This window comes from Protopterus annectens, chromosome 13.part0 (genome assembly GCF_019279795.1).
Source record: "Protopterus annectens isolate FY-2018-M chromosome 13.part0, PAN1.0, whole genome shotgun sequence".
In the NCBI taxonomy this organism is placed as follows: domain Eukaryota; kingdom Metazoa; phylum Chordata; order Ceratodontiformes; family Protopteridae; genus Protopterus; species Protopterus annectens.
In genome coordinates, this window is record NC_056747.1 from 1,071,254,551 (window position 1) to 1,071,277,715 (window position 23,165).

The following is a 23,165-nucleotide window of genomic DNA, read 5'->3' on the forward strand; positions in this document are numbered from 1 at the left end:
TTTGTTTGGCTTATATATAATGTAAATAGTAATCTATCTTGACCTACCTTTGCTTGTGGCAGTTATGGAGACTTATGTGACATGAATTCCATGATACAATATCTATTCCATACACTGAGACATGGGCACAGTTGCATGCTATGTAAAAAAGGAATATTATACAAGAAATACTCATTACTATTCAAAAATGAGCGTGCTGATTGGACAACCCAACCAGTATGCCTATCGTAAATTGAGCAAATATCAACAGAAAAAAAAAATCCAGCTGCTGGTTTACCATTGAGCATCTAGATGTTTTACTGACAGAGCAAAACACAAGAAAAATCAGGTACATTCTGCAAAACTAAACAAAGAGAAACCTGATTTCCTCATAAGAAAATGCCACAATACAAACAAAGGATGACTGACTTTAATAATTGGCTTAGTTTCCGTTATCATTCTAAGGGGGTTCAGAATTTGTCAGCATGGAAGCAGATGATCAACAGACCAAGCTGCTTTGCCATGGATGGTCTGCACCTCTCCCCTCTAAGCTTTGAAATATTAGCTAAAACCTTGTCTTCTCCCATAGTGCCTTTTTCAGGCAATGACAAACTGAAAGTGCTTCTGACATAGCAAATCAAAACCAAGAAAATCTAAAGGTATTACTGTTCCATGCTAGGAGTCTAAACAAAAATCTCCACTCCATAGAAGCTCTCTTCACCCAACAGAATGCTGATGTTTGTGTGGTCACTGAGACATGGTTTAAAGCCATGGATAACACACTGATAGTACAGGGTTATAATGCCTTCCACACATTTACACAAGCTACTACACAGACAGGGACTAAAGGTGGAGATGTCTCAATTTACATCAAAAATAAATATACCTCAAGGCTGGAGAAACAGGGCAATGCATTTGAGCTTCTCCATGTTCAAATCACCATAGGCAAAATCCAATACCACTTCCTTGCAAGCTAAAGGTCCCTATCTATGACCCAGGAAACCCATATCATATATTTAAACTTATTGGAAACACTCACCATCCAACCCAATACCCTATTTATGGGTGACTTTAATTGCACCACTATTAACTGGGAATCCCATATGACAACAAACGTACAGGCACAGATATTCATGAATATTGTAAACACAAACTTCCTGGGCCAGATTGTCAGTACACTAACCAGGGGATGCAACCATACTGCATCTGGTCCTCACTAATATGGGAGAATGCTGCACACCCCCCAGTGTAATTTCTTTTCTGGTAAGGTCAAACCACAAAATTGTCTCCTTTGAAGTAAAAATAAAACCTAGAACTCCAGTTAACCCTGGAATATCCAGGAACAACTCTAAGGCTAGCTTTCTGCTATTAAGTGATAATCTGGCAACATTTCAAGCCGCCATAAATCTGGAGAACACTGCTGCCTATGCAGAACTTTTCACAGAAACCCTATACAATCATGTTAATAGCTCCATAGAGACAGCTGTACCCACCAGGTAAAAGTACAGAACTAACTAAAAAACAAGTCACCCTGGTGGAATCAAAAAATCAATAGGATGTATAACAGAAGGAAAAAAATCATGGCAAGAAATTAGGTGCAGCACCCAGCAGGATAAAACTACCGTTATCAAACTAAACAAGTAACTCAGAGGACAAATAAAGTCTACCAAAGCAAAACTGTAGGTAAATTTCACCTCCCAAGTCAAGGACAATCACAAGCTATTCCTTAGCTATATCTGTAACCTCAAAGGCAATACACGATTGTGTGGAGAGTTCATTGTAAATGGAGCCAGCTATACTGATCCAGAAGAAACACCAAACCTACTGGCTGACAAATTAAGTTCCAGCTTTACCCCTCTATCCCCATCAACCTTCTCTCACACTGCATTTAGGAAAAGGCATGTACAGGATCACTCATTACTGTTCAGTAAACATTGCTGATAGTGGCTGGAGTGTCATATGTAATGTCCACCATGTTGAAAAGATACATATTATAAATCTTTAAAGTCAGAGACCTATATTTGAAATGAATTCAGTAATAATTATTCTGCTAGTTTTGCCATTAAGTTAGTTTCAGTGTTATAACTGTCAGTATTTTAAAGTTTCAGTGTTATGATTATTTGGCATTGTCGTCTCGGTAATATGAAATTCACAATTTTGGAATTTCAATGTTATAAAGTAGATCTATATATATATATATATATATATATATATATATATATATATATATATATATATATGCACACTCTTAAGACTGACTTTCTGGAAGGTTGAACTTCATATAGGTTCACAAGTTCATAGGTAGGTACTAGGCTATCGGCCCAAGGGCCTAAGTAAGCCTAGCCAACAAGGTTCCCTGGCTTATGCCACCCAAGAAAGTTAATTTCCTGTGCCCCTGTCGAGCAGAGCCACAGAAGTGATCCCGGGATGTATTTCCTATTTCCCATCCACTCATCAAGATTTTTCTTGAAGAGTGCTAATGAGAAACTTTGCTTGACATAGATGGGTAGCTTGTTCCAGAGTATAGGAAGTCTCTGGGACAGGAATCTATCCCTCCAGCATGTCCTGTTTATTGTGGTGACAAGGTTTAGGTCCCTAGAGCATGTAGCTCGGAGGGATTGGGATTTCTTAAGGTGTAGCATGTCCAACAGCTCTGGGTTTAACATAGCTTTATATGTTAGGCAAAGATCTCCTTGGAGTAGGCGATATGCTACAGAGTAAAGCTGGAGTTTTTGAGACGGTCAGTGTAGGGCATTTGTTTGAGGCCAGTAATCCTCTTTGTGAGATACTTCTGTGGCCTTTCCAGCTGCTGCAGATGTTTTCTGAGGCACATTCCAAAATGGGCGTTGTACTCTATAATGGGCCTAATGAGTGCCGAGTAGAGGGAAACAATGACCTCTTTTTTCCTGGATGAGAACCCTTTTGTGATGAGGTGTGCCACATTGAAGGATTTCCTGACTACTGTGGTGATGTGATTATCAAGGAGAGACTACTGTACACCTGGGTCCCAAGGTCTCTTATCACACATTCGGTATTAAGTAGACTGCCGTTTATGTGGTAGTTCATGGGTACAGAATTTTTACCAAAGGGGATGACAATGCACTTTTTGGCACTGAGCTTGAGGCCATGCCTCTGACACCAGGCATCTGTCCCAGTGAGGCCCTTCTGTAGGATGTCCACATCATTTGGGGACAAGACTATGGCTCCTAGTTTGCAGTCATCTGTGAACTTCATTAGCCAGAGGCCTTCTGTGTCAGAGAAGTAGATACCAAACAGGAGAGGACCCAGGACTGAACCCTGTGGTACTCCACTTGTCACTGGTTTGAAGTCAGATTTGGAGTCTGCAACTTTTACAGTGTGGGTTCTGTCAGTGAGCCAGTTGGCAACCCATCTTGTGATGTAGGGATTTATACCTAGTTTAGTGAGTTTAGCTATAAATCCAGATTGCGGGATGGTGTTGAAAGCTTTGGCGAGGTCAAGATAGGCTGTGTGAACCACCTTACCCTCATCTACAGCTTTGGTGACTGCCTCAAAGAAGTCAATGCGGTTCAGAAGGCATGATCTGTCTTTCACAAACCGAACTTTGTAGGGTCCAGAGTTTGGAGGTTACCAATGTCTTTGTTTGTGAGTTCCATAATGACACGTTCCATGGCCTTGCAGACCAGTCTCGTCAGGCTAATATGGCGATAGTTCCCAGGATCAGTGGTGGCTCCCACTTTGTGGAGAGGGATAACTGTTGCTGTGTGCCATTCAGTGGACACAAAGACTGACGTGAGACAATGATTGAACATGGTGTTTAGGTGCGGAGCCAGTTCATTCTGAAGTTCGCGTAAAATGCAGCCTGGGATGTTGTCTGGTCCCATGGATGCTGTGTTTTTGGTTTTAGAGAGTGCAGTTTTTACCTGCATAGATGTGATTACAGGGGACTCTGCATTCTAGAGTCCCTGTAATCACATCTATGCAGGTAGGTGGTGAGAGGGGGGTAAAGTTAGCACTGAACCTATCTGCCAGGATGTTGGCAATATCAGTTGGTTCTGTAATTTTCATGCCGTTGTGCTGTAACTCAGAGCAGATCTGGGTGTTGCCATTGAGATTCTTGACATAGTTATAGAATGCTTTGTGGCTGCCCTTAGAATCAGTCAAGGCTGTATGATAAACTTTCTGAAAAGTCGAAGTGTTTCTGTTGAGATTACTGCACAGTGGGTACTGGAGAATTTACTCTTTTTCCCCCTGTACTGTGATCTTATAATAGGTATATATGATTTGTTGGGGATAAGGTGGGTGAGTTTTTTTGTTTTGTTTTGTTTTTCGATGCCAAGGAGCATGAACTATAAGCAGTTCAGATGCCAATGAACCTAAACTATAACCAGCACAAATTCCTTAACATCAACGTTATTATATATATATATATATATATATATATATATATATATATATATGTGTGTGTGTGTGTGTGTGTGTGTGTGTCTGTCTTCACATATGGAATGGAATAAGTTTATCTGAGGTACACTATACTTATTTTCATGGATTACAATTTTGCCTGAGTCATCAAAATATGTACATTATTCTACTGCAAATGCTACCATGTTGTAACAAGCTTTAAAAAAAAGATTAAAATTATATCAGAACTATAGCAGAAAGTCATGCAGCTAATACCAAAACCACTGAGGTTATAAGTGACTCATCCAACATCTCAAAGTTGATTTCTTCAAACAAAACAGAAATGCCCACAGTCAAATCATTCAGATGCATAACAATATGAAGTCAGCCATCCTTCCTCTCAACACATTATTATCATTCTGACAAAAAATAAATAAACAAAAGCAAGGCCACATGCATGGCTGGAGTATTGGATCAATGCTCCGAATTATAGGGATGTATATCTACAGTGGATCATATATGTCCACAGAAAGGGTCACTAAGCCTTGCAAGAGTACTGGGCTTGGCCGTATGAATTACCGGTTACATTTCTTCTTGAGTATACAATATTGGCTTTCTGTCTTGTAGTGTTGGATGCCTTTTAAGCCACATTGAGGGATGGCTGACTAAGTTGTGTTAGTAAAAGGTCCCTTAAGAAAAAAAGACAATTGTGTGTTTACACAAGAGAAAGCATTATCTGTTATTACTCGTTTCTGTTAGAACCTTGGATGTGGGTGCATGTCACTGGGGGTCCAGGTGCATGTGGTTGAAATGGGACACTGCAGAATCCTACAGTTTACTAGGTCTTGGAGGTGAGGGCTACAAGTGACAGAGATGTTCTACTATTGGTGGAGTGGGTGAGTTTGCTTTTTGTTTTAAACAACTGGAGGTGTAAATCTGGCATTGGCTCTTGAGTTCTATGATAAACATGATACTGAAACTGTTGCAGTGAGCATTGCACATACGAGTCTACAGAAGATTCACAAGATAAAAGAAAGAACTAGCACAACATTGGCTATCAAACCAGTCATTTAATCTCCAAAAACTTTACTTCATGCAGTGCTGCAGTGTGTGGCAAAATGTATGGTCAACAACATGAGCAGCCATCAAGTAGCCAGGTGAACATGCTGACATTGCAGTCACTAAGATAAGAGCCTCTGCAATATCATAGCACTAAATAGATGACATTTCATTTATCATGCACAAGATCATAAGATCCTTACATATTCCATATCTGTCTATCTATATATACACACACACACACACACACACACACATATATAACATCAAAACAATGGGGTTGGGGATGTGGGGGTCTTCATTACATGTGTAATTTTATATTAAAGTTATTTCATTAGCAAGATGGTGAAAGCAGAAATGGATTACTGAATCTCATCATATCAGACTGAAAACGTATCATACATCTGTTTGGAAAATGTATATAAAATCACTTTGATACAGTCATGCCATTTCCACTCTTTGTTAATCTCACACAGTATTATTCATGTAACTGTGTTGGCCACAGCTCTCAGCTATCCAGATACTGCTTACTTTTCTCAAACTCTTTAAAGTATGGCAGCCATCCTCAAAATAAATATACATTTTTAATTTTATTTCCTTTTATTTACATTTTGGTTGCCGGGGTAGAGCCCTTATTGCAGTTGGTGGTTCAACTCGGGTTACAACAAAAATGTTAAGTATTACAACCAGCAGTGGAACACAAAACAAAGCAAATTAGTCAGGATAGACGGCTAAACACTGAAGTACTACATTTACAACTTTGTCTTTTTTTTTCCTTTCAAGTAAAGTAAAAGTTCATCATAGCTGCCATTGAAATTGCATGGTACTCTGAAACCCGCTCAGAAACAGAAGGATCACAGAGATTATGCTTTTTATTTTTCTCATTCCCACACTTTCTGAATCAATTGAGGAGTAAATGACTGGAAGCACCCTCTTGTGGCAAAGCAACCTGCAGTTCTGATTACTGTTATGAGTGCACATGCAGTTGGTAGCTCTTATATGAGTTATCTAATGAGATCAGAGCCATTCATTCATCGTAATCTACCAATAGAAACCTAATGTTTGTGGGACTAGATGGCAGACTACATTACACAGCTAAGAGCAACTCTCAGGTGCATTCTAAAACACAATAACATCATGGGTCAGCTGTTTCAATCTATTTTCTCGTGCCAAAAAAAAAAAAAAAAAAACAGCCCAGACACTTGGACAACATCTTATGATGTATTCCTCACTAATAACACAGCTGACTTTTTGCAAGATACTTAATTTGCATTACTAATGTACAGCCTGACAGTAATACAAGTAGTTACACTATAGATTTAACTTTCAAACGCATACCAGTGTTACAATTAATTGATTCACGTTTGTGCTGTCACTTACGGCAGGTACTGTACTAGAGAAAAAAAAAAGAAAGAAAAAGCAAATAGTCTGCTAGTTAGGCATACAGTGTTCTTGTGTTGAGTAAAATGGGACTGAGTAAAGCCACGAGCACACCAAAACAATAAATATACACTAAAACGCGAATAAATCGAGAGGAAGCCTCTTAAAGTGGGAGGTACGCAACCCCCTTATGGTTCTGGCACCCTTGTCTGCATGCTGAAATCAGGATTTAAAGGGGCCAATTGGGAATTTGTGGTACCCTATTATTTTGAGCCCAAAACTGGGAAATACTAAGAAATGTGGTACAGTTGAAAGATATGTGGATGGATACCAACTGAGGAAGAACTGGGACATGTTGATATATTAGAGATGTGAAACTTTATAGAAGAGTAACATAGCTTTGCTTTGAAATGGTGACTGAAATAGATCAGCACTCTTGGCAATGGAGAGCTGAAAGAGACTACAGTGGAGAGCTGAAAGGGACTAGAGCTGTTGTAAATGCTCAGCTAACAGCTTACATTTCTGGAGGTATGATTTCCTAGCATTAGTCCTAGACTCCTTGAGAATGCTGAGAACTTGCAGAAAGAAACAATTGCAGTTAAAGATCAGAAGCCTATCCTCCAAGCTATCAGACTGAGTGATTTTATACTGGAGTAGAGGGCTTTGTCTTGTTGTTGAGACAGCAGGTCTTTCTGAAATTAAAGAAGCCATGAGAATGAGTAAACAGGTACATTAGCAAACACGGTTTGTCTTGGCAAGGCTGGAACAATTAATGGAAGTTATGCAATGTCCTGCTTTGCTTTGAGTGAGACTTTTGGATCACACTGGAATAGGAGTAAAGGCACATTTCATGGAAGGGAGAATGTAACCAGCAACCAGCTTTGATACTATATTACACTGAATGGGATAGTAAAGCAGTGGCAGCTGATTGATGAGATAAATGACAGACAGATGTACCTGCTAAAGGCCCTAAATTCTACTGTCTGACAAAAAACAGGCTTCTTTAGGTTCGTAGGTTCATAGGTGTGTGCTAGCTAATGACCACAAGGGCCTTTTTAAGCTTAGCCATGCATCCCAAATCTCTGACAATCTCTCATACCCTTGATAAATGTAAGCAGAGCCTAGGGAGATTAAACATTTATAGACAGAGGCCTGGAAGATGAACCATTTACAGGCTGTCGGTGTCCATTAGAGACATAGACGCCAAACCGGGGATGAGTTCCCTGTTCCCCATCCAATTGGCCAAGTTACACTTGAATTGGGATAGGGAGGAATTCGGCTTCACATGGATGGGGAGCTTGTTCCAGAGAAGGGCTAGTCTTTGGGCTAAATACCTGACCCTCCAGCAGGTCCTATTTATATCACAGGCGAAGTTTAAGTCTTTAAAACTGGTAATTACAATGCTGTTTAATTTTGTGGATATAGGAGTTTGTCATTGCATTAAGACTTCAAATCTAAAGAGTGTTTTGCATAACTGGAAAGATTTAGTATCTCCTTATTTGAAGATACACAATAGTGCTGACATATTGTTTATGTCAATTTGTAGTGGATCTGGGACGATGTTATCCTGAAAAGCTATCAGTGTTCCATGCACTGCTGCACTCCATTTAGTCTGATGTGGATGGACCTTTCCTGAGGAGTCCAGAAACTTTGATCTAAAAGAATCTTTATAGGTGCTGTCTAGACAATCTGATGAGTTTGCTGTCAGGCATTGATCTACTCCTGGTGGTATTAATATAACTTTTTCTACAGATTGAAGTGATACTGCCATCAGACAAAAAACTGACTGCACTGAATCTGGAAGTGAAATCATGGTTTCCAAGGAATACCTGGCTTGAATGTATATGTTTTTCAACATCCACAGAGTTTTTTTTTCATATGTAATCTGGGGACTATTAGGTTGCAAAAGGACTTGTCCCCAGAGTTGTGAGACACTGCCTTGCTATAGCAAGTTATTAAGAGGAATGCTTTTGCATCAGCTGCTGGATCTCCACTTGATTAGCCTGTTACTTTCTTTTGAAGAGAGACTATAATACTTCCTAATAACACTGTCATATCATAAGGGGAAATAGATGATTTGTTTTAGTTTTCTGCGTTTCCTAGTACTTGGAAAATATCAGAAACATAGCAGAGCTGCACAAATAGCTCTTCAGATGGTGCTACTATTGGACAATTGTCAAAGTAAGGAAAGATGGTCATGTGATATCTTCATTGGTAACCAAAAACTGTATCTAATAATTTAGTGAATACTCTCTGTGAATGAATTATACGGGAGAATGGCAAAGGGAAAGTAGGAATGAACAACTTGTAACCTGAGGTATTTCCTGTGTGAACGCATTATGGGTATGTGAAGGTAGGCATATCATATATTCACAGCTGCAATATAAGATTTTTCTTTGAAGGTCAGCACTATCTTTATGGTCACAATCCAGAAACTCTTTTAAATAGCAAACTTGTTCATGTTTGATAGACCTAAAATGTCTTCCAGGATTTGTTTTTCCATTGTACACGGAAGAGCTAGGAGTGGAAACGTCCCTCTTTTTGGTAGCATAAGACCCACTGCATTGCTTTTTACATCAGCATCAGTTACATGGGAATTATTACCTCTTGGATTTGTTGTTCGGGTGCTTCTCCGATGTGATTTGAGGAAAGTGTTTTCAAAAAATTCTGCAGTAAGTCCTTGAAAAACTGTCAGACAATCCCATGTATCTGAAGAATCAGATTCTTAAACCTGTAAGTAGTGCATAAAATGACCTCTCTGGAGTATTTTTAGGAAAAAAAATGAGTTTTCAGATAGAGACAGCATCCACTGAGGCCTTTTTTACTATTGCTTTGACATGTCACCTGAAACAAAGTTAAGGAAGACTGCCTTTTCCTGAGGAGACTCTGAATGGGGACTTGTTTTCTGCAAAACACCCATTTATTGGTGGAAAGTTTTCTGGAATATTGTCATATGGGGTTTAAAATAACTGCTTGTTAGAGTGCCAAGCTTTTCCATTAACCTCCAGGTTTCCAAGGATATCATGAGTGGGATAATGAAATACGGCATCTATAGAAACTTAGGTATCAAAAAGCTGAACCCACATATCCTCAAGATGCCAGGTACTTCACTATAAAACTAGACTTGAAATCCCTGCATAATGGGCAGATTTTAACAGCTGTGGTGATTAGTTTTTTCTAATTTCTATTTAACATTATACTGAGGCAAATTAAACCATTCCTACATCTATTGTAGGATAGAACAGGACACCTTGTGGGCAGGGTACTTTAAAAGGCCTAATATAGTGATTGATGGAGGTGAACACATTCTTGCAAATCTGTCTGTCATTCTCAATCCCTTATTAGATGGTAATATAAAATGAACAGTGCAGCTGGTTGCCTTTTGTTGGTTGCTGAAGTATAATCAGTCAAATGGAGCTTGGTATATTCCCTCTCTTCTTGTCAGAGTGCTGAGAATTAGCTCAAATGACATCTTTAAAAGATTTGAACAGTGCTGCCACAACCCATTTAGTTTATTTTGACATCACATTCTAGATGATGAACCTTGCTGATATTTTCCAGAGTAATTCATAGTTTAAGAACATACAACACCATCAGGAAGAAACCAAATGATTGAGAAGGTATAGCCTTATTATCCAAATCAGATTCTGAAGCAGAGTTAATCCAAGACAAGTAAAACTCTTCTTCATCATCTGATGATGTGAGAGAATGAAATTTGTTTTCTGTTTTCTTCTTCCCTAATAAACCTTTGAATGTACTGAAAAAGTTTATGTTTTGTTGTTGATCATACTCAGATGTGCAAGTTTGCCCTATAGACCTTCAGTTGTCTAGCCTGCATGCCTCTCAACTGCACAGATTTTTGCATCATGTCCAGATTTTTGCCTCATAGTTTTGGTCCATTTTTCATAAAATTGTGTTTAACTGGCAAAGTATTAGCAATTAATTGAAAATTAAAGTCAGAAAATAATGACAGACATTTGAGTTTTAGATTTCATACTCCAGAAAATTCATTCTAAAACAAAACCTGCTATGCTATCAGCTTCCTAAGTTTGTAAGAGCAATATTTAAAAATTGTCCCTATTTTTGGTCTTTTGTCCCCCCATAATTTATGGCTTTGTCCAGAATTCTTGTTCAGAGGTTGAAAGGTATGTGTCTAGGTCTTAGGCTAATTTCAGCTTTGAATGGAAAACAGCAATCTTCTGAAATGCCCTTATGATATTCTATAATGAAAAGAAATAATCAAAGGTCCAGGGAAGAAAAAATGTTTAAGTGGAAGTGACCTGCAAAGGCAGAGGATGTGCAAAGTTCTTTGGAGGAGTATTTATTTATTTATTTATTTATTGTGTTTTGCTTTGTTGACCAGGATAGAGTACCGATTTCAGTGGACCACTTTTAGGTTCAGCCCAAGAATTAATACAAGGTGAAAGATATAGTCCTGAAGTTGAAAAAAGTTTACATTGTAGAATAGTAGTAGAATACATACAGGCACAGAATAGGCTTGATTAAAAGCAGCTAAACATAGCAGGTCAATGGGGATTAATATATTAAATTCAAATATAAGGAGGATGTGAAAGAAGGGAGAAGATGGAAGAGGGGAAGTAGACAGGGTGGATGATAGAGAACAGGGGTGGAAAAAGAGTATGAAGGGAGGGAGGTGGAGGGGGAGGGTTTAAGTAGCTGCATTATGCTGGAAGTATGTGTATGCCACTTGTGTGTAAAGAAAGGCTTTAAATTCTGAGTCAAAAAGTAACCAAGTGGGAATGTTTTTAAAATGAGATGGGATGGTAGACCATACCTTAGGAGTAAGAACAGAAGAAACATGTTCAGTGGAGTGGAGTTTTGAGTGTGGTTGTTACTGGGTTGTACCATGTCGAGGGAGGGATCTTTGGTTAGAGTAGAATGAGTACCCTGAAATGTCTGTGGAGCTTTCACCAAAATAAACACTTGGTCTTTGTAAGAACTCTTGGAAATATGGAAAATAATTCTTGTTGTTTCTCAGATGTAGCTTTCAGCTGTGGACCTGACACTGGTGTCAATTTAATTTTTAATTAATTGTTTCCACTAGAGCTTTGGGAAGTTGCTTTCTAATTTCCAGTGACTGAACCTTAAATCCATCAAGGTGCAAACTCATGGAATAAGCAAACATTCCTAGTCTAGCTCCATAACTGTTACTATAGAAGGGCAAACAGTAAAACTGTTCAGCACAAACTCATTTTCACAGTGATATAAAAGGCCTGAAACTGAATTTTACAACCTACAATAAACAAGTTAATGTTAATTTTGGAATGTGTTATAAACAACTTAAAATACATGACTAAATGTTCAAGCTGCTCACAAACTCTCAACAGCAGTTTTATTCATCAAGCTTTGCATTTTCATATGAAAACAGACAATTCTGCCCATTTTGCTTGATTACTGAAACATTTGACCGGAGTTCTGCTGTGGTGACCCCTAACCGGGAAAAGCCGAAAGACACAAACTGAAACATTTACAGAAATATGAAAATATGACATTTTGCATAATTATGTACATTAACATCACTTAGAAAATGGGCTTACTGTACATCAGTACCCTGACTGGAAAATGAACATTCCCCAGCAGGGTATTAATGTACAAGTAATGCCCAGTGAAAAATGACTCCGCCGCTTAATGGCAGCTTAAAGCTGTCGTGGAGCTCAGACTGAGAAAAACAAAATGGCCGCCATTATTTTACACTCGCTAAGCAGTGCTTCCGCTGTTTAACGAGTGTAAAATGTCAAAAAAAGAAAACAAACAAAAAAAGGTATGTGTGTGTGTGTGTGTGTGTGTGTGTGTGTGTGTGTGTGTGTGTGTATGCATGCATGTCAGTGAGAGAGAGAGAGAGAGACAGCTGTTATTTTACACTTGCTAAGCAGCACTTTTGCTGTTTAGTGAGTATAAAATAAAAAAAGAAAACAAAAATAAAGCATGTGTGAGAAACTGCATGCATGTTATAATAGTAAGAGAGAGCACTCGATTGAGTGTGTGTTTCTGTCTGCATGTGTGAGTGAATGCGTGCATGAAAGCAGAGAGACTCTGTGTGTGTGTGTGTGTGTGTGTGTGTGTGTGTGTGTGTGTGTGTGTGTGTGTGTGTGTGTGTGTGTGTGTGCGTGTGTCTGTGTGCGTGTGTGTGTGTGTGTGTGTGTGTGAGAGAGAGAGAGTGAAGAATGATCTCTGTCAGACCTTAAAGAATGGACTGTCTGTAAAATTGTTGTGTTTTACTTACTTGTGTATTTTTTAAGTACTGTTTTATTTTTTTTAATATATTTTAGATGTAAAATGCTTTCTCCAACACCATTAACATATACTACAGCAAGTATGAAACATTTGGAGGAGGAACTATTTTACATCAAAAATATATTAAAAAAATAAAATAAAACTTAAAAAAATACATAAGTAAGTAAAACACAACAATTTTACAGACAGCCCCTTCTCTAAGTGCAATAATGCCCTCCAGGGTGTGTGTTAATGTGTAATTAATGCCCATCCAGGGGTGTAGAGGCCCTCTTCCTGCAGCATCGGACTTCACAACACCCCTGGGTGGGCATTAATTACACATTAACATACACCCTGTCGGGCATTATTGCTTGCTTAATATCATCTTAGCTATTCTATACTGGGTCAAATAGCACTGGTAGTTCTGTTGCTCAAGTGAGATTTAAGCTGGCATGTTTCAACAACCTGTATGTAACATGGTATTACAGTTCTTAACTTAAATATCAACATGCAAAAGATGACACCTGAAGAGATCATTAGGGTGATCCTAGGGAAACACCCAAAGGCATCATTAAGGTTTGCAAGACCAATGTGGGGCATTCCCATAGCACGGGCTTTTGGATCAGCTTAGAAATCCCAGTACAAGAGTTATTGAAGTACAAACCCCATCATCTGAAAAAGCAGATGAGGTCTTAGGCTTTTTAGCATTTTTGAAGTATCTGCTTTCTCAGAACAGTTAACATTTATTTAAATATGCAGGGTAAATTGCATGTTAGAAGTGCAGAGATGGATTATAACTGTTGTACCTGCAAATTTTGGACAAGCGAGGAAAAGGAGATAAGACTTGTGAAAAAGTGAAAAGGAAGGGCTGACTTCCAGTTGTGAGAAAACCATATGCTATGGCTGATATGCTGATAGTGAGTAACCAAAAGAATGTGATTTCTTCAGGTATTTTCGATATTTTGATTGGCAAAGATAAGTTGCTCATATTAGAACTAAGAAAGGATTACCAATAAAAGTGTGTTACGTGGTTCAAACTTGGACTCCATTGAATTTTTTCAGTAAAAGATATCTGGGCTTTAATCCAAGTGGGTCCAGAAAGCTTTTGTGAAATATCTTTTGAATCCTATTAAGTGGCAGAGAACAGTGTGAATGCTTGTGACGGAAAGGTGTTCTGTGAACCATGGAAAGATTAGAGGGATTCAATAAAGCCTACATGGTCATTTTTGACCATGTATGCATCTCAGCGCGATGTGCACATGGCTGTGAATATTTTTAGATTCAGTAAACTCCATGTAGCAGCACGCACTCTTGTACAAACATTGTAACTTCCATGGAATGCTAATTACAGCATAACTAGCTGAATTGTGTGCTAATTAAGTGAATCAACACAGTACAAGCTGTAATGCAACCATGTAGACTCCATGGTCATGTTGCCCATGTATTTGAAAATTTTCTGAATACAGCCACAAAAAGGAGTCTACATGGAAACAAAAGCAAGTGAAAGTCCCTAGATTTGTACAAACCTGATCATAACATGTAACCCCACACACATTATGACATTATTAGACATGGTGGATATTAGAAACTTAGATTAATAATAGCAACAATTCCTTTTTTAAGTGCCATGTCATAAATGCAGCTTTGCTCCCCATCCCCAAATGAAGACTATACTCGTAACTAATCTAGACAGCTAAAAGTGTAAACTCAATGAAACTGACTATTCATACTGTCATGTAAGTATATGCAGTACGTACCTGATGGAATGCAGTCAGATTTTATCCAAAACTGCATATCTCTGTAGAGATATATAGCGAAGTAATAACCCCCCTTGTTGTACAACATTGGGCTCCCCTTCAGTTTCCCTGCCTACACAGTTACCAACCATGTAGCTTCAGGGCTATCAGTATGGTGAAGATGCAAATAAGGTCAAAACTCATTAGAATTGCTGCATCCAAAAAAAATTGTAAATGTGTAGGGATGTTCACTTCATGTAGGCACTTCCACAGAGTTTGTTTTCAAAGGATGGCAACAGTGAATGATGACAACAAGGGGGTGTGTCATGTTACACTTACAGAGGTGTACATGTAGGTCTATGAAGTGTGAAAGTGCAAGCAAGCAGTGCACATTTCACAAGTTCTGTTTCATCCTCTTCATTGTTTGTTAAAATGTGTTGTCTCTGTCAACTTTAAATTTTCTTCTTTCAGCTTTTCCCAGTTAGGGGTCACCACAGCAGATCAATTGTCCACTCATGATTGGTAGAGGAGTTTTACAGTGTTGAGTTGCCAGCCCAGTGTCCAACCTTCCACAGAAGGCACACACTCACACCTAGGGCCAAATTAGAGTGTCCAATCCACCTACACCATGTCTTTGGGATGTGGGAGGAAACCAGTGCACCTGGAGGAAGCCCACGCGACCACAGGGAGGACATGCAGACTCTGCATAGAAGGCACCCCAGCAGAGGATCGAACCAGAGAACCTCTTGCTGTGAGGTGACAAAGCTAACTGCTGCACTACCCCTCTGTCCACTTTAAGTCATTTTTAAAAATTGTTATCATTGTTTGCAAGATGAGGCACTTACCACAATCACAGGAAATGAGGAATGAATGGTAGATTTCTCAGTGCTTGTCATATAATGTGGCAGCATGTTTATGTGGAGGGTTAGAGTACAGATGGTCCTGGGTTCTAGTAATGAGTCTGCAACGTTTCCTTCACTTTTTGAGCTGCACATTTGCACAATATCACAGCAACAGAGGAAAGTAATAACAAGATTACCTGTGTTTACCTTATTTAAGCAGAGGCGCCCATTGTATGCTAATAAGCACCAGCAGAGTTAACATATTCAGTTAAGTGGCAGGTGTTTCTTATAGGTGCTAATTACAGCATAGGCAGGTGATTTTCAACACAGTGGAGCAATTCAACAAGCTATAAAGCATCTATGTAGCCTCCATTCTGTTTTTCCTGAATACTTCAATACCATTGGAGTACAGACAAGGAAATTTTATCCCTGAAATAAAATTGTGTCAAGTGCTACATTTGCAAGGTAAGTCCAGTACCTTGAATATATTGTTTAATAATATTATTATGGCATATCCTTGTATTTCTTAACTTGGTGCAGTAATCAAGTAAATAGTAGTGGATTTGTACAGAAAGTACCTTAACATGTGGAAGCAGTCACTTATTTTATTTATATGTGTTCATTACCAAGTCTTTTTTCTTATTCTTCTCATTTTTAATTGCACTTCTTGCATGATACGCTGTGTTTATCTGGTTTGCACAAAGTGCAGTGGATCACCTAGGTAGCAGACAGCCAAAAATAGAAACCAGATACATTCAACTAATGGCATTGGTCATCATGAAAACATGGCCTGGAGTACAGGTGCTACTGGGTTCTAGTACAGAGTGTGCAACCTTTGTTTTACTGCTGTGACATTGCAGTTTAAAGCAGTGAAGAGCAACATAGACAACTGTTTCTTCAACATTTTCATGGCAAAAGATGTAAGTGTAGGACTGCCATACACATGGTCCTGGGTTCAAATACAGAATATTCCATACAGTATTACTTTTACTGATGAAGTAATCTATGTTTTATTACATTTATGATCAAATGTATGACTGCAGGAATATTGTGTAATATAGTCCTGTAAATGTATTCCTGCTATTTGGACTGGCATGGCTTTAACTTTTGTGAAAAGCACATACACAGCTGCCTATACATGCAATTGCTTGCCACTGTTGCATTCTGCTTGTCAGATGTTAGCAATACAGCTCGTGTTTGTGCACTGCTTATCTATGGGCAATCAGGTGTAACTCGCATGTGTGTATACTTTGTTAACCATCGGACAAATCCGCTGCTCACTGTGGTATGGAACTGTACATATGATGTTTTTTTATTGGTGTTTATAGTTCAGTTCTTTTTTATAACATAAAACTGCATGTGGGAGACATTACAAACTAATGGCACTTACAATACATCTATGTGTCCTCCCCCAACAAGCAGGGGAGTCTGGGGTCTCGGTATTTTTTCTACACAAATATCAGCTACATACAACATATAACACATATAATGTTGGGTGCTCCATCATGGACAGGGCCAGTTGGTGGTGCTCACAATGTCACTCTGCTAAACCCAAACATCCAACTATTCTCAATAAGGGTACTTGTGTTTTTACATGGCCAGGCTTCTATACAACCTAGTGCTGTTAGACTACTGGCATCATATGAACCTATGAATCTTTGTGGCTGTGCAGACCTCCCAACCTGTTGTCCTCCAAATGGTCTGCTGATGTCATCTACTATAAGTTCACCTGCAGTCTTGTATAAGTTAGTCTTTTGCCATGGCACTTGCATAAAGTACTGAGATCTGTAGGCTGTGTACTTAGGGGGCCTTTTCTCATTGCAGTCAGCTGTGAAAGTGTGTGTGTGTGTGTGTGTGTGTGTGTGTGTGTGTGTGTGTGTGTGTGTGTGTGTGTGTGTGTGTGTGTGTGTGTATAGCCAGGACAGCAATTGTGTATCATGCAGTTACTGCCTAAATCCCATACATTGACAGTATTTTGATATTTGAACCTGCTGACAGATCCATTTTCAGGCAGGTCTCCCAACTTTTTCTCTTCAACATGCGCTGCTAACGTCATCCACTATAAGTTAACCTGCAGCCATATAAACATCAGAATTATGTCATGGCGTTTGCATTAAGGACTGTAGTCTGTGCACTTAAGTAGAGGTTCTGTTGTCACTGTAGTCAACTTGGTGTGTGTGCGTCTCTAGTCAGCAAAGTAGATGCACTGTCCTAACGGTTACTTCTCCAATGGATTGGCTTGCCAGTATTTTGATACTTGCACCTGCCCACAGATTCATTTCAGGCAGGCATCCCATCTTCTTCTCCCCAACATCTGCTGCTGATGTCATCCACTATAAGTTGACCTGCAGCTATATAAAAATCAGACTTGTGTCATGGTGCTTGCATTAAGTACTGTATTCTGTAGTCTGTGCACTTAGGTAGATAGTGGTTCTTTTCTGATAGCAGTAAACTGTGTGTTTGTGTTTCTAGTCAGCAGAGTAGATGTGTTATTCTACAGTTGTTTCTCCAATAGCATGACCTGCCAGAATTTTAATACTTGCACCTGCCTACAGATCCATTTCAGGCAAGCCTCACTACAAGTTCTTTCCAACATGCACTGCTGATGTCATCCCCTATAAGTTGACCGGCAGCCATATAAAAAGTCAGACTTTTGTTGTGGTACTTGCATTACTACTGTGCTCTGTAGTCTGTGCACCTAGATAGGTAGGGGTTCTGTTCTTACTATAGCCAACTTGGTGTGCATATGTGTGTCTCTAGTCAGCAGAGTTGACATCTTATCCTACACTTACTTCTCCAATGGCAGGGCTTGCCAATATGTTGATGCATTCACCTGCCTACAGATCCATTTCTAGCAGGCCTCCCAACTTCTTCTCTCCAACATGCACTGCTGATGTCATCCACTATAAGTTGACCTGCAGCCATGTAAAAGTCAGAATTGTGCTGTGGCTCTTATGTTAAGTACTATGTTCTGCAGTCTGTGCACTTAGATATAGACTTTGTTCTCACTGCAGTTGATTGTGTGTGTGTGTGTGTGTGTGTGTGTGTGTGTGTGTGTGTGTGTGTGTGTGTGTGTGTGTGCGCATGTGTCTCTCTAGTCAGCAGAGTAGACATGCTATCCTACAGTTACTTCTCCAATGGCATGGCTTGCTAGTATTTTGATACTTGCACAAGCCTACACATCCACCTTCTGCAGCCCTCATAACTCCTTGTCTCCCATATGGCCTGTTGATGTTATCTACTATAAGTTGTCCTGCAGCCTTGTAAATGTCAGACTTGTGTCATGGCACTTGTATAAAGTACTGTGTTTTGTAGTCTGAGTACTTAGATAATAAGGGGTTTTATTCTCACTGCGGTCAACTGGGTGGGTGTGCGAGCTGTTACCTGACATTACAGTGAGCATTTTACACTAGCATGTGGGACACTGTTATTACTATATGCTCAACAGACAATGCTGATGTCATCAGCTATATCAGATTATTGCATATGCAGTCATCTCACCAGGGCATGATCAGACACTGGCCTGGAGGCCAGGCAGATGTCATCTCATCTGATACTAGATAGATTACAGTGACATGTATTTTAATCTATCCACATATATCATTGCATGGTTTGTAGGCCCTGTGTTGTCTTGATGAGAAAGCCATGTGGTCTGTCCAGCTGCTGCATGGATCTGCTGAGGTACATGCAAAAGAGAACATTATACTGTATTACTGTTCTGATGAGATCTGACTACAGTACTGTCATACAATCTTGAGATCTGAATGTGATGGCATGACTTATGATGTGCCCCACATGTTTGTACTGGAAAATCATTAAAGAGAAGAGTTAGAAAGTAATGACACACATTGCAGTTTCTGACTTTAAAACCCTTACAAGGGAATACACTATAAAGTAGTAAAATGATGTTATCCACTGTATAACTTAGCAATGCAAATATAAGTGACAGGTACAACTAGTTCAACAACACAAATGTAGATATACAAAGCAGTAATGTAGCTATACACCCTGTGCATCAGACACAAAGCTTTTGTATCTCTGAATACAAAAGAGAGAAAACAGGCATATGGCACAGTTATCATCACTTGCACAGTGTGGTCTGTGGGGGCAGGAGGCCTAGGCTGACACAAAAGGTTGGTGAGTGTGTGTGAGTAAGAAAAATAAGTAAAGAGGCTGAACCAGATAACTGTTGTGTATGTGTGTCTGTTGGAGTCGTCCATGTGAAAGTGGTGTATGAGAGTCTGCATGAACACAGCCAAGCTCAGTGTTAGCTCTATGTCCTGGTATGTCTGACATGTGTCAGCCATGCATAGTAGAGTTGACAGTTCAAAATTGTTGCCCCCAACCATGCGAACTGCCTCTGCCAGGAGTTGCACTGGCACACCCCACCCAAAGTCAAATGCAGTGCTGCTACCTGAAAATGACTGATGTCTGCTGAATGTGCTCCCTTCATGGGAATGGACAATGACCCCATGGCCTGCCACATCTGGGTGTGGAGAGCACACTAACCAACAGAGCAGTGGAAGTACTGCCACTACAGGAGCATGATTGGGCATGGCCCCATTGGCTCTCAGCAGATGTTGTGGCTGACCTACGTCCATGAAGATGCCATTCCCTTCCCAGCAGATATTCCATCACAGACACTGCTTCTTCCAACATGTCATTCATCCAATCCATTGCATCAGCAAAACAGTGGAGGCAGACATGCATGTCAGACTGTGCCACATCTACAACCCTGTGCATTTGTCTGGAGTACCTTTCTGAACATTCCTGTGCCTCCATGATGGTCCTAAATATATACTGAGTGGCACAGGATGAGAAGTGACACCTGCACCAGGTGGAGGAGGACAGCAGCCCCCCTCTGACTACCCCTATCAACCCTTCAGAGTGGCACCTTGCCCACACTTTGGCTACAGCCAGAGTCAACAGGCTCAACAGTAGCCTCACTTCCCTGATCAATGTCCTTATCCTCCACCTGTCCAATATCTGTAGGCTGAGTGGGCTAGTAGGCTTAAGTTCATATGTTCATAGGTTCATACTAGGCTATCTGCCCTAGGGCATTTATAAGCCTAGCCAGAGTGTGTTTGGCTTTCAACACCCATTTTAAATGAATTTTGCTATGCTTTTTCGAGGTTAGTATACTGTGCCTCTGTCTAACAGTGACACAGAAGTGATACCTGGGGTAAACCTACAATCTCCCATCCACTCATCAAGATTCCTCTTGAAGAGAGTCAATGAGGGACTCTGCCTAACCTGGACTGGGATTTTATTCCAGAGTGAAGGGAGCCTCTGGGTTATGAATCTGTCCCTCCAGCATGTCCTATTTATTTCAGTGCTGAGGTTCAAGTCTCTCGAGCGTAGCTTCGATGAGATTTGGATTTTCTGAGGTGCAGCATGTCCATTAATTCGGGTTGGACATGGCTTTATACGTCAGGCACAGATCGCCTCTGAGCAGGTGGTATGCCACTGAGTAGAGCTGGAGTTTCTTTAACTGGGCAGCATATGGCATCTGTTTGAGCCCTTTGATCCTCTTGGTGAGGTACTTTTGGGGTCTTTCCAGTTGCTGCAGGTGCCTGGTAAGGTACATCCCAAAAGGGGCATTGTACTCAATTATGGGCCTGATGAGGGATGAGTAAAGAGGCACGATGACCTCCCCTGATCTAGATGTGAACCCCTTCATGATTAGGTGGGCTATATAAAATGTTTTCTAACCACTTTGGCCACATGGTTTTCAAATGAGAGATTGCTATCAACTTGGGTCCCCAGGTCCCTAATTACTTCTTCCGTACTTAATGGATTACCACCTATGTGGTAATTTGTGGGCACTTTGTTTTTGCCAAAGGGGATGACTATACACTTTTTGGCGTTTAGCTTGAGGCCATGGCTCTGGCACCAGTTGTCTGTTTCTATGAGGCCCTTTTGTAGGATGCTTGTGTCAGCTGGAGAGTCGATTATGGTGTCTAGTTTGCAGTCATCTGCGAACTTGGTCAGCCACAGTCCTTCCGTGTTGGCCTGTACCTCCGAGAAATATATACCGAACAAGAGAAGTCCCAGGACTGAGCCTTATGGGACGCCACTTGTAACTGGTTTGGAGTCTGACATGGCTCCAGCAATTCTAACCATGTGGGTTCTGTCCTTGAGCCAGTTTGCAACCCATCTAGTGACATAGGGGTTTATATTTAAGCTGGTGAGCTTATCTATAATGCCCCTAGTGGGGTATTGTATCGAAGGCTTTTGCGAGGTCCAGGTAGGCTGTGTGGACCACCTTCCCCTCGTCAATGGCCTTGGTGACTGTTTCAAAGAAATCCACCAGGTTTAAGAGGCAGGATCTGCCCTTAACAAAGCCGAACTGGGTAGGATCCAGTGTCTGTAGGTCCCCAATATCTTTATTTATGAGGTCCATGATGATTCTTTCCATAGCTTTGCAGACCAAGCTAGTCATGCTTATGGGGCAATAGTTTCCAGGACCGGTTGAGGCACCACCTTTGTGGAGAGGGACCACTGTTGCTGTACGCCACTCTTTGGGTACATATCCTGTAGTAAGGCTGAGATTGAACAGTAGTTTTATGTCTGGGTTTAGCTCTTCTTGGAGTTCATGTAGGACGCAGCCCAGGACACCGTCTGGTCTCATTGATGCTGTGTTTTTTGCTTTGGAGAGGGCGGCTCTTACCTGAGCATCTGAGATGTCAGGGGGGCAGCACTCTGCTGGGATAGATATTTGTCCTTTTGGTGGGGAGGGGGGGAGAAGTTTGCGCTGAACCTGTCAGCTAGGATGTTGGCAATGTCTGTGGGTTTGGTGTATTTTTTGTCATTTTGAACTAATTCTGAGCATATCTGGGAATTCCCACCCAGGTTCCTAACATAACTAAAGAAAGCCTTGTGATTATCCTTAGTGTCACGTGCAATTTTTCTCTCGAAGCTGGCCTTAGACGATTTTATGAGTGCCCGTAGTTTTTTGCTAATACTGATCAGAGATGCCTTCCCTTTTTGGGATTTTGCTCTATCATGTAGTAGTTTCCTCCTTCTATTGTATAGTTTGTTTATGGCTGGGGTCCACCAGACAGGACGCCTGCCTTTGGAGGATTGGGTCTTGGTTTTATTTCGGATTGCATGATCCATGCATTCCTGAAGGTGTTCATAGAATGTGTTTATAAAGGATTCTGCGATCTGGGCCGTATTTTCCACAGGCCCGGGGGCTTTGAAGGATTCCACCTCAGTTTTGAGGAGTGTGAAATTTGCTTTAGAGAAGTTTTTCACTGTGGTTTTCTGGGCAGGGGGTGGGGTCGGGATGTGAATATCCAGTGAGATTAGTTTATGGTCTGATCTTACCAGTGAAGGATACACTTCTGGTCTGGAGCATAGAGCCCCCATGTTGGTGATGATCAGGTCCAGTATGTTTTCCCCTCTTGTGGGAGTGGTAACAAGTTGTTCCATAGCATTTGAGTTTACAAATTCTAGGAACCTATAGCCTACTGGCTGTGTCTGGGGAAAATGAAGGAGGTGGCTGGATGTCAACCTCTGTGTCAGATTCAACCTTTGCATCCCCCAATTCTGC